A 13,697-nucleotide genomic window follows, 5' to 3' on the forward strand; every position below is an offset into this window, starting at 1 on the left:
ATACGTCCTCCTAAGTCAGAGATGTTCTGTGTAGCTTCTCTGGTCAATAGACGAGGGTCCTCATTGATAGACATTCAACGCCCCCACTATTAACTCAGAATTTTATCATTTTTTTATATTTGAAAATGTGCTTTTAAAACCAAACAGCTACTGTGATGAGGATGACTTGGTCAGACAACCGCTGATCAGAACATTTGGGTACCAGAATTCACTGTGTGCCCAGAAATGAAGTGGCAAAAACCAGAAGACGCTTGAAATCCATCATCAAAGCCGAGAGAAGTCACTGATTGATCAGGACTAAAGGGACCAGAATGGCGTGCAACCCCACGTTGTGGGCACAAGGAGAAACAGGAGCTAATTATGAATGTGCTTCTAGAAATAGATGAGAAGCGGAGAGTGCCGTGAACAATGGATATAGCATTCATTATTCTCCAAGATGTTGGATTTTTCTCCTTAGGGAAATCTGCTCACAGTGGACAGTCAGCGGGGGGAGACACTTGGGCCTCTGTCCAGTCCAATTATAAATGTAAGAGACACCAAAATACGGGTATTGTCAGGATTATCCACAGCCATTGACGGTGGAGGGGGTAACATATTATCCTGAGGTTGAATATTTTAATAATAAGGGCACAGCTGAGACTATAAAAGTACGTGTCATTCATCATATGAATGGAGAAATGGATTATTGATGCGGATAATAATGACCGGTTACTCTCCCGCCATTACGCAGCAAAATAAATGGCGTCAGCATTTTCCTCTAGTTAGACTGTGAAATCATATACTGCCTAGGAGAACATGCCTGCGGCTAAGCTCACTTTATCCTTACAGCAGTACTGGATACACTCCGCCCAGGAGACGTGCGGTCAAACATTTTATTTCGACAATTCGGGGCTAGACAGCAACGTTTCGTTCCTCCATAATCCGTATTGGTGTATAGATTGCAGGCTGGGGATGATCTATGATAGAAATCGGAAAATTACTGCTAAGAGAACAAGCCAGGGTCACGGCCAGCAAGGAATTTGAAGCTTCTACTCCACAACAATGGCCTCACTCCTAGCAGCCCAGGAGTTAAGGTCCTGCTGTTCAGATAAGACACAGATCCCTATAGGCAGTGAATGAATTACAGGAGTCATTTAAGGTGAGGGTTCCTTATGGAAATCCTGCAAATTGTGCCACCCTGTGGCTAAGAATGGGAATTGCATGTATTAAAATATTAATGGCTGATAAGTGGGTTATTGGAAAGGTTGGTTAGAATAAACGGTAGATGTGTTAATTGTTGTCTGTTGCATTAAAGGCAATGAAATGTAAGGAAATTAATGGGATCTCATTAGCGTTCGGTTGAGTTTAGGATTCTGCCACTCAAGGTCAATATTTATATTGTGAATTTCAAAAATTTAGCCTAGGATCTGATAATAAGACAAGGGGTACATACAGAGACCTTTACTCGTTGATCTCTGCAGTAAGAGGTTGAGTCACAAGAGGCAACTTTTGTAAATTCAAGATGTAGACAACTTGTAGACATCTAGTGTGGTCTTACAAGAAATAGCACGAAGACAGAAAGGAGATTTGAAGACCAATGTTCAAATCTGATCTATAGTCTGTGAGGTGAGATGGAGTGTTCAGTTTGGTGTGAAGGAACCTCAGTGACCTAAAGAGTCCTGATCTCAACCCTGACAAACATCTTTGAAATTAACTGGATTATCAGTTGCAAGCCAGACCAACATCACTGCCTCCATGCAGATGTGGGAAACGTATCTTAGCTTGTCACTGTGGGGTGATCAAGCTGATAGACGATCATAAGGCGCATTACCACGACCCGGTACAGGATACAATAAAGTTTATTTTGAGACAACGCGTTTCGGGGTCTCGACGGCCCCTTTATCAAGTCTACATGGAACATAGATAATAGGAAAAGTACAGTAAAAAATTATAATAAATAAAAACATATATATGTACCAATGAGATATCTACTCACCTAACCGAGTATTTGAATATTTTATCATCTATGTTTTATATATTTTTTATAATTAACCTATTTATTTATGAATGTATACAGAGAGATTTCTTACAGCCTTCTTTTATATATTTTTATATACATTTATTTATATATTCATATAATTATTGATGCACCTGCCCACCCAATGGAGTGTGTTTTCCCCTGTTTTATTGATATCTATATGTTTTATCAATATCTATATATTCATCCATGCAAATATATAACTATATATACTAAATTCCATATACGACTCTTAAATGTACATATACATGTACACATCTGTCTATACCAAATTCCATATACAACTTTGAAACGTACATATATATGTTTTTATTTATTATAATTTTTTACTGTACTTTTCCTATTATCTATGTTCCATGTAGACTTGATAAAGGGGCCGTCGAGACCCCGAAACGCGTTGTCTCAAAATAAACTTTATTGTATCCTGTACCGGGTCGTGGTAATGCGCCTTATGATTGTCTACCAGCTTGATCACCCCACAGTGACAAGCTAAGATACGTTTTCCAATATATACCCGAGTGGCGACTTGGCCTTCGTCCCAAGGGGCTTCTTGACGCATCTGGCAGCACTGACCTGCACCTTTTATACTTCACTGCTCACCTACAATACGGTTGCACTTAACTTCGGTGCAACCATAACAGGTGAGTCTATCGCATCCACCAGCTCTCTGAAAGAAGCTGTTGCACCTCGACTTACTTACCCTATGAGCGCCTTTCTCACCCTTTGGCCGTTACCTTCCATGCAGATGTGGTCCTTGGTTGGATTCAGACCTAGGACTCCAGCTCGGCAAGCACTGAGCCCCCGTGCTGCCCATGAAATCCCACAAACACACTCAAGGTTCTTGTGAAAATCCTCCTCAGAAGAGTGGACGCAAAGAATGGGATGTTCAACAAGCTCCTATAGGTTTCCTGGTCAGATGTCCACAAACTTTTGGCCATATTTCAAGTTGGCGTCAGATGGTAATAGTTTTTAGGGAGTAGTAACTAAATCAAAAACTCATTAACTTCTACTTTTTTTTTATTGAATACAGGAGATGACAGGAGAAGATTTAAGACAATAGATGAATCTTCTACTCTGACTTATTGATGGGATACCTAATGTTTCTTCATGTAGGCCTCACTCAGACACATCTACAACACCCCCTGCAATTAGAGTGAACCAGACATAGGGTTCTATAATGATCTATGAGGCCGTGATCTGGAAAACGATCTGCAAATAGGAAGCTGAGGAAGTGCATGTACCTTTATGGACAACATGAAGAACCAGGATTTGTCCTTTTTATTCAGTGAATAAGGTTGAAATTTGCAGTATTTGGCAAAAACTTCTCTTGTCCATTAGCAATGAGCTGATTTCGATAGGTAGGGAATGATTTTTTTTGTCACTATACAAGTGCCTTGCAAAAGTATTCACCCCCCTTGACTTTTTTTTTTTTCATGTTTTGTTACATTACAGCCTTATGTTTTGTGAATCTGAATTTTATGTGATGATCAGAACACAATAGTATAAGGTGGTGAAGTGAAATGAGAACAATATATAAATAAAACTATTGTTTAGAAATAGAAAACAGAAAATTGTCATGTGCGTATCTATTCACCCCCTTTGTTAGGAAGCCCAAAAAAGCTCTGGTGCAACCAATTACCTTCAGAAGTCACATGGTTAGTGAAATGATGTCACCTGTGTGCAATCTAAGTGTCACATGATCTGTCATTACATATACACACCTTTTTTGGAAGGCCCCAGAAGCTGCAACACCTAAGGCTACTTTCACACTTGCGTTTGCTGCGGATCCGTCATAGATCTGCACAGACTGATCCGTTCAGATAATACAACCGCTGCATCCGTTCAGAACGGATCCGTTTGTATTATCTTTAACATTGCCAAAACGGATCCATCTTGAACACTATTGAAAATCAATGGGGGTCGGATTAGTTTTGCATTGTGTCAGTGAAAACTGATCTGTCCCCATTGACTTACATTGTGTGTCAGGACGGATCCGTTTTCCTCTGCATGGTCAGGCGAACACCAAAACGCTGCAAGCAGCATTTTGGTGTCGGCCTCCAGAGCGGAATGGAGATGGAACGGAGGCAAACTGATGCATTCTGAGCGGATCCTTATCCATTCAGAATGCATTAGGGAAAAACTGATCCGTTTTGAACGGATCTCACAAACGGAAAGCCAAAACGCCAGTGTGAAAGTAGCCTAATCAACAGGCATCACTAACCAAACACTGCCATGAAGACCAAGGAACTCTCCAAACAAGTAAGGGACAATGTTGTAGAGAAGTATAAGTCAGGGTTAGGTTATAAAAAAATATCCAAATCTTTGATGATCCCCGGGAGCACCATCAAATCTATCATAACCAAATGGAAAGAACATGGCACAACAGCAAACCTGCCAAGAGACGGCTGCCCACCAAAACTCACGGACCGGGCAAGGAGGGCATTAATCAGAGAGGCAGCACAGAGACCTGAGGTAACCCTGGAGGAGCTGCAGAGTTCCACAGCAGAGACTGGAGGATCTGTACATAGGACGACAATAAGCCGTACGCAGGGCCGGCTCCAGGTTCATGTGGGCCCTTGGGCGATAAATCTCAGTGGGCCCCCTTGTGGCGTTTGTTAAAAAACGGAAGCGCAGGCTTTCTGCTCAGACGCGCCTTCTGCCAGTGGAGATCAGGGAAAGCACCCTGTTCTAAAAATGAGCCGCAGGCTGTACTAGGCTTCCAGGCTCATTATTAATATATCCCAGTTCATAGTGTATAGTGATTTCCATAGAGAATAATGGAGCAATTTCCATTATTATGTATAAGTTGCAATATGATGGAAAGTAATTTAACCCTTTAGATACCGGAGGTTTTTTCGTTTTCATTTTTTTTCCCTATATTCCGTGAGCCATAACTTTTTTATTTTTCTGGTCACATAGCTTTATGAGGGCCTATTTTTTGCGGGACAAGTTGTACTTTATAATGCCACCATTAATTATGGCATAAAATGTTGCAGGAAGCGGTAAAAAATTTCCAAATGGGGTGAAATTGGAAAAAAAAAACGCAATCCCTCCACCGTTTACGGTTTTTGTTCCCACTGCGTTTTGTTTACGGCAAAACTGACCCATGCCCTTCATTCTCTAGGTGAGTACGATTACAATGATACCCCATATGTATAGGTTCTTTATGTGTAAATAGTGTAAAAATAAATGTAAACTTTGAGAATTTTTTTTTCTTTATATCACCGTATTCTGACCCCCAGAACTTTTTTATACTTATGTCTACAGCGCTTATGCAGAGAGTTCGGCCGGCCAGTTGTCAGTTACAGCGAAGGGGCAGGGAAGGGGCTGTGGTTACCGTGACTTGAACCAAGGAGACCGCTGCCTCCGTGACTTCAAGCCTGACTAGAGAAGCGCGCCGGCAGGGGATTAAAGATAGTTTTACTGCTAGCTTACTCAGTAAGGGTCCATTCACACGTCCGTAATTGTTCTGCGGATCCGCAAATTGCGGATCTGGAAAACACAGACACTATAGTGCTGGCACATCACCAGCACTATAATAGAAAATGCCTAATCTTGTCCGCAATTGCGGCCAAAAATAGGACATGTTCTATTTTTTTGCGGAAACGGAAGCACGGATGCGGAACTGCGGATCCGCAAATGCGGATGCTGACAGCACATTCCGGCACCCATTGAAAATTAATGGGTCTGCACCTGTTCCGCAAAATAGCGGAACAGATGCGGACCCATTTTGCGGATGTGTGAATGGACCCTAAAGCTACCAGTATTCAGCGCAACTATCTATGCCTGTATTGGACACACGGGGTATAGGTAGGAAGCCCGGAAGTGCGAGCTTCCGGGTTTTTGCGCATTTAGGTGCGGTGATCTCACTTGATCACGGCATCTAAAGCATTTAATTACAGCAATCAGCATTATTGCCGGTCACGGTAATTAGCCGCAGGTCTCTGCTGTATGAAACAGCAGAGATATGCCGGCCATGACGCCCGCTGCACGAGCGAGCAGGCATCATGTTTACACATTGCACCAGCACCGAACATGTACGGCGCTGGTAGCCTAAGGCCTCTTTCACACGGGCGTTGCGGGAAAAGGTGCGGGTGCGTTGCGGGAACATGCACGATTTTTCCGCGCGAGTGCAAAACATTGTAATGCGTATTGCACTCGCGTGAGAAAAATCTGCATGTTTGGTACCCAAACCCGAACTTCTTCACAAGTTCGGGTTTGGGTTAGGTGCTGGGTAGATTGTATTATTTTCCCTTATAACATGGTTATAAGGGAAAATAATAGCATTCTTAATACAGAATGCATAGTACAATAGCGCTGGAGGGGTTAAAAAAATAAAAAATAAAATTAAACTCACCTTAATCCACTTGCTCGCGCAGCCGGCATCTCTTCTGTCTTCTTTTTTGCTGTGTGCAGGAAAAGGACCTGTGGTGACATCACTCTGGTCATCACATGGTCCATCATATGATCCATCACCATGGTAAAAGATCATGTGACGGACCATGTGATGACCGGAGTGACGTCACCACAGGTCCTTTTCCTGCACACAGCAAAAAAGAAGACAGAAGAGAAGCCGGGCTGCGCGAGCAAGTGGATTAAGGTGAGTTTAATTATTTTTAAAAAATTTAACCCCTCCAGCGCTATTGTACTATGCATTCTGTATTAAGAATGCTATTATTTTCCCTTATAACCATGTTATAAGGGAAAATAATAATGATCGGGTCTCCATCCCGATCGTCTCCTAGCAACCGTGCGTGAAAATCGCACCGCATCCGCACTTGCTTGCGGATGCTTGTTATTTTCACGCAGCCCCATTCACTTCTATGGGGCCTGCGTTGCGTGATAAACGCACAATATAGAGCATGCTGCGATTTTCACGCAACGCATAAGTGATGCGTGAAAATCACCGCTCATGTGCACAGCCCCATAGAAATGAATGGGTCAGGATTCAGTGCGGGTGCAATGCGTTCACCTCACGCATTGTACCCGCGCGGAATACTCGCCCGTGTGAAAGGGGCCTAAGGGTTAAAAAAATAAAATAAAAAAAGTTTTGAAAATATTAAAAAAACTTAAAATGACCCCACTTTCCCCAAAATAAAAATGAACAAAAAAAGAATAACATTATGAGCATCGTCGCATGCTAAAACACCCATACTATTAAAATATAAAAAAAAGTTAGCCCATATGGTGAAGGATGAAAATAAATAAAGGCTGAATTGCCATTTTTTCATCACTTTATCTCCCAAGAAAATTTAATAAAAAGTGATCAAGTCATACACATTCCAAAATGGTATTGTCCAAAAAGACAGATTTCCCTCAAATGAGCCCCCACACATCTCGTAGACATTACTATAAAAAAAGTTATGGGGGTCACCGGGGAGCAGGGGTTCTGTTAGGGTTGCCACCTTTCCCAACAAAAAATAATAGTTATGCCTCATTCACACATCAGTGTTCGGTCAGTGATTTCCATCAGTAATTTTGAGCCCAAACCAGGTGCGGCTCTAAACACAGAACAGGAGCAGATCTTTCCATTATACCTTATGTCTGTGGAGGCTCCAATCCTGGTTTTGGCTTACAACCACTGATGGAAATCACTGATCAAACACTGACTGTGTGAATGAGGCTTTATACAAATTAAAAAGGTTGGTGTGTCTATTTAAGTTACTTAGCCTCTGTTTTTGAAATGATTCTGCTGGGATTCAAACTCACAGCCTTCTACATTAAAGGCTTTCTACCACCAGAATTACTGTTATGTAGCTGACTGATATAGCGATGCGCTAATGTCAGCACTACATAACAGTATGTTTTTTACCTTTCTCCCTGCAGCCGTTTTACAATATGCTAATGAGCCTCTAGGTGCTATGTGGGCGTAGATTCAGCACCTAGAGGCTCGAAAAACTAACCATGTATCCCGCCCAGGTCCTCCGTTCTGCCCGCCCAGCTTCTCTTGATTGATGTCCAAGTTCCATGCATTGTTGAGGAAATCCTGCGCCGTTCACTTCTGTATTAGGCGCAGTGAGTGAAGGCCGCGTTCCTGGTGCCGGATTCCTCACTGCGCCTGCGCCGAATACAGAAGTGAACGGCGCAGGCGCGGGATTTCCTCAACGATGCATGGAACTTGGACATTAAGAGGAGCGGGGAGGCAGAACGGAATACCTGGGCGGGATACATGGTTAGTTTTTCGAGCACAGTTTATCATTGAGCTCCATAGCTCAGTGGTTAAGGTTCTTGCCTCTAATGTAAAAGGTTGTGAGTTCAAATCCCAGTAGTAACATTTCAGAAATAGAAGCTAAATTAGACTTCATGTTTATAGCACTGATTCCATAGACCTGAGTGGCCCCCTAGGAGCAGTTGGGCTTTATGGCAGAGTGGCCAGAAGAAAGCCATTACTTTCAGCTAAAAAGGCACGTTGTGAGTTTGCGAAAAGGCATGTGGGAGACTCCCAAAATGTATGGAGGAAGGTACCCTGGTCTGATAAGACTAAAATTGAACTTTTCGGCCATCAAAGAAAACGCTATGTCTGGCGCAAACCCAACACATCACCCAAAGAACACCATCCCCACAGTGACACATGGTGGTGGCAGAATCATGCTGTGGGGATGTTTTTCAGCAGCCGGGACTGGGAAACTGGTCAGAGTTGAGGGAAAGATGGATGGTGCTAAATACAGGGATATTCTTCAGCAGAACCTGTCCCAATCTGTGGTCAGACTCAAAGATTCCCTTACGTCCTAACCAGTGGCACAGATGGGGTATTCTGCCCCTGTGGACTGGTTAGGACAGGTGGAAGTTTTAATGACCTTAAACACATACACACACCCTTCCTCCCCCAATAAAGAGGGGGCGTGAACCCCAGGCCCTTGTGTTTTTTTCTGTCCTTTGGACAGTTAGGATGGGTGGTCTCCTCCTCCGTTTCGGCGGAGGAGTTTTTTTTTGTTGCTGGCCGGTTCGGATCGTTTTGTTTCGAATCCGGTCCAGTATGGGGCCGTAGGTCGGGCACTCACCTGTTGCTGTGCCCCGGCATCGGCTTTCCCTTGCGGCTGCAGCGGTGTCCGCATGGTCTGCTGGGCGCCGCCTAAGCCCTGCCGATAGCAGGTCAGTTCTAAACTTTTCCCATTAGGATTTATGCGGTGCATTTTTTCTTTTCTAGCTTTGGGGCAAGTTGCCCTACAAATTGTTGTCAGATAGGGGCCTGTATAAGGCAATTTTATTTAAGTTTCATTATAAAGGTAACCCCGCCCATTCCGGGGGCGGAGCCTATTGTGTTTGGCGCCAAACAAAGCTATTTAAAGCTGGTGTTGCACCAAGCTCAGTCTCCTGGAGACTTTTTTGTGATCACTTGCAGGTTTTGCTTTCTTGCAAGTTTCTTGCGTGCTGCAATTTGCAATTCAAATCTTAGGATCTTCTGGGTAAAGATCCTGAAGCTTGCTGTTAATTGTCCGTTTTTTTCCTTTGAATTTTACGGTTTATCCCTTCTTTTGTATTGCAGCCATGTCTTCTACCGGAGACGGTGACCGGGAGCCCACCAGAAAGAGTGCTGGCAAGAGGCGTCATCTACAGTGCCATGACTGCCAGATTGTGCTGGAGGATAGCTACGCCTTTTCCAGATGCCCTCCCTGTAGGGCCAAAGCACTCCCCCAGCAGGAACGGACGGTCCATGACGTCGTCGACTGGGTTAAGGGCTACATGGAGACCAACCTTAGCCAGATGAACGCTTCCATAGAGGAATTGAAGCAGGCCTTTGTCTCCAAGCGCCATCGTCCTTCCTCTCTTCACCGGGCGTAGTATCTGGGGCTCAGGGCGTAAGAGAAGGATCGGCCTCTTCCTCCTCTGAGGACGAGGATGGCTTTATTTATTTTTTTCCTCCTGAAAAAGCCCAGCGGCTGCTAAGATCCATCCGGTCGGGGGACCAGGACGTTGATCCGGGGGAAGCCTCATCTTCCGCCTCTAAGAGGCCCAGGGCCTTTAAAGCGGATAGTTCCCTACTTTCAGTAATGAAAACTGAATGGAAGAAACCGAAGAAGGTCCCGTATTGACCAGGAGATTTAAGGCGGTTTTTCCTATAAAGGAGGATCAGGTATCACCCTGGGGGCCTGTCCCAAAGGTGGACCTGGCTATTTCCAAGCTATCAAGGAGGACTTTAATCCCATCGGACGACGGATCAAGCCTCCAAGATCCGATGGATCGAAAGGCGGATTGCGCCCATAGGCGAGTTTATTCTTCAGCGTCTGCCTCTGCCTCAGTCGTCTGCAGAAGTGGCGAATTTTCTGAGGTCAAGGTTCACCCAGATACAGTCTGACCTGGACCAGGGGGTTTCCAGGGATGACATCTTGGCCTCCTGTAAAACGGCCAGTTTAGCCATCGACTTCTTGTGTGACTCGGCTCCGCAACAATTGAAGTTGGCGTCCAAGTCCATGGCGCTTTCAACCGCGGGCAGGCGTCCACTCTGGTTGAAGACTTGGAAGGCCGATACTACCTCTAAACATAACCTGTGCGCGATGGCTTATGAACCCGGCAAACTTTTTGGACCAGAGCTAGACCACATAATGGAGGGGCTGTCGGACAAGAAGGGCAAGTCCCTTCCCCAGCAGTCCTTTCGTGGTTGGGGCAAGAGGTTTGGTTCCAGGCCGGAACCTCAACCTAGAACCCAGAGAGATTGGGGTTCCCGTAGAGGAGGAAAATCCTCTAGGGGATCTAGACCCCCCCCAAGAAGTCCTCGTCGCTCTGATTGCGGGCCTCCTCGAGGCTCTTGGTATTTAGCCGGTCTGACTGGATGTCCAATGCTCCCTGCTCCCCACATTCCCGTAGGCGGGCATCTACAACATTTTCTAGATTTTTGGCAGGATCATATCCAGGACCAATGGGTCCTTCGCATTATTTTCTAAGGTTACCTTGTGGACTTGAGCAGTCCGCCCTTGGACAGGTTCGTCCAGACAAGGTTACTTCCCTGCGGGAAGGGAGCAGGTATCTATTCCCTAGTGTTTCTGGTACCCAAGAATACCGGAGGATGGAGGATGATTATAGATCTGATAGATCTGAGGTACTTCAATCGTTTTATCAAACAAAAGAAATTCCGCATGGAAACTATCCAGTCAGTGACCAATCTTCTCATGCCGGGGGATTTCCTGGCAACCTTGGACCTCAAGGATGCTTATCTCCATATTCCCATCCACCCTGGGTCCAGAAGATTCTTAAGGATCGCGGTACAGATCTGGGGTGTCTTAAAACATTTCCAGTTTGTGGCCCTCCCGTTTCAGATTTCTTCAGCCCCACACACTTTTACCAAGGTGGTGGTCTCCGTGGTGGCCGCTCTAAGGCTTCAGGGTTCGTGGTAGATTCAGTAAAGATGACTATTAATCTCCCTCCCGAGAGAAGGCAATCCGTTCAACTAACAGCCCGTTCTCTCTCAGTACCACGAGAGGTAACAATTTCGAACATTAATAAAGATGTTGGGACTAATGTCATCAACCGCAGAGGCGGTTCCTTGGGCATTATGGCATCTGCGTCCGCTTCAGTCGGAGGTACTAGCCAAGTGGAATCGCGGTCCAGGGGGACTCAATTCCGTGCACTCCCTGTCTTACCATGCCCGATCCTCTCTAGGATGGTGGTCTCACCTTTAGGACGGCAAGTCCCTGATCCAGCCCTCTTGGATCATACTTACTTCAGACGCGTCCCCAGTAGGCTGGGGAGCTCATTTTCTGGACAAGACAGTCCAAGTAACTTGGACACCACAGGAGAAATCATTGTCATCGAATCTCCTGGAGATCAGAGCAATCAGACTAGCTCTTTTTCATTTTGCTCCCTTCATTCGAGGGAAAGCAGTGAAGGTACAGTCAGACAGCATGACCGCTGTGCTGTATATCAACAAGCAGGGAGGCACGAGGTCACAAAGTCTCCTGAGAGAGATAGGGGTGATATTGGATTTGGCAGAACTGAACCTCAACCACTTATCAGCCGTTCACATTCGCGGAGTTCACAATGTGATTGCGGATCGCCTGAGCCGAGGTCTTCCAACCGGAGAATGGTCACTTCATCCAGAGGTCTTCAAGGAGATAACGCTCAGGTGGGGCATGCCAGAGATCGATCTCATGGCAACGAGGTTCAACACCAAGGTGGAGAGGTATTGCTCCCTTTACAGGGAGGACAACCCGGTGGCAATAGATGCACTGTCAATCCCATGGAGGTTCAGGCTGGCCTACATCTTCCCTCCAATTTCCTTGATACCAAGGGTCTTGATGAAAATAAGGCAGGACCAAGCGTCAGTCATCGCCATCATTCCATACTGGCCAAAGAGAGCTTGGTTTACCCAACTCTTTCAGATGAGTCGGGGTCAATTTTGGAGGCTTCCCCCAGAGAGAGTACTGGTGTCGGGGGACACTCAGATCTCCTCAAATCTTCAAATGTTCAACCTGACGGCCTGGAGGTTGATCAGTCCCTTCCAAGGTTAGAAGTGCTTTCGGGGTCTGTCTTGAGAACCTTAGAGCACTCCAGATCGGAAGCTACTAATAAGTCCTACTCAAGGATTTGGAGGATTTTTTCATCATGGTGTTCTATGCGTCAGCAGTCATCCACTGAAGCTTCCATTCCAGCAATTCTTCAATTTTTGCAAGACGGGCTGGACAAGGGGCTGTCCCCTTCTACCCTCAAAGTGCAGGTTTCAGCAATTTCAGCCTGTCTCAACAGGTCTATTTCTCAAGAGCCCCTCATTAAGAGGTTCCTGAAGGGAGCTTCAAGATTAAAGCCTACAGTGATTAGACCAGTCCCTGATTGGGATTTATCGGTCGTGCACAGGGGGTTATCATCTCCCCCCTTTGAGCCCCTAGAGGAGGTGGAATTCAAGTTCCTTACCTGGAAGATCACCTTTTTGTTGGCCATTACCTCTGCAAAGCGAGTTGGGGAGCTCCAAGCTTTTTCTGCGTTTGAACCTTATACTAGGTTCCTCCAAGATCGGGTACTACTCAGATTTCTGCCTACCTTTATTCCAAAGGTGCCTTCTTTTGATAACATTAACCAGGTGATTTCCCTGCCAACTTTGGCACCACCCCCCTCCTCTGAGGAAAGAGGGCTTCATACCCTCGACATTTCGAGATGTCTTAGGATTTACCTGGAACGCTCCAAGGTATTTAGGAGAGATGAAAATCTCCTTATCCTCTTTTCCGGTACCCACAAGGGGAGGAAAGCCTCTAAGCCCTCCATCAGTCGATGGATTAAAGAGGCAATTCGGGAGTCCTATACGTCTCAGGGCTCGGAGCCTCCTGAGTTTGTAAGGGCCCACTCCACTCGGGCAGTGGCCACTTCATTTGCAGAGAGAAGCTCGATTCCATTGGATGTGATCTGTAAGTCGGCTTCTTGGAGTTCTCACTCCACCTTTATTTCACACTATAGCGTGGATTCTAGAATTCATAGCTATTCCTCATTTGGCCGGACAGTATTAACTTCCGCCAGGCATGAGGACCCTCCCATGGGGGTTTCTTCTTGCTAAATCCCCATTTGTGCCACTGGTTAGGACGTAAGGGAATCGTTAATTTCTAACGATAATTTGTTTTCCCTTAGTTCTAACAGTGGCACACAAATATCCCCCCCTTAGTTATACTTTAAAGTTGTCATTTTTTCTACTTGTAACTACACAAGGGTCTGGGGTTCACGCCCCCTCTTTATTGGGGGAGGGAGGGTGTGTGTATGT

The sequence above is a fragment of the Bufo bufo genome, chromosome 8 (genome assembly GCF_905171765.1).
Source record: "Bufo bufo chromosome 8, aBufBuf1.1, whole genome shotgun sequence".
NCBI lineage: Eukaryota > Metazoa > Chordata > Amphibia > Anura > Bufonidae > Bufo > Bufo bufo.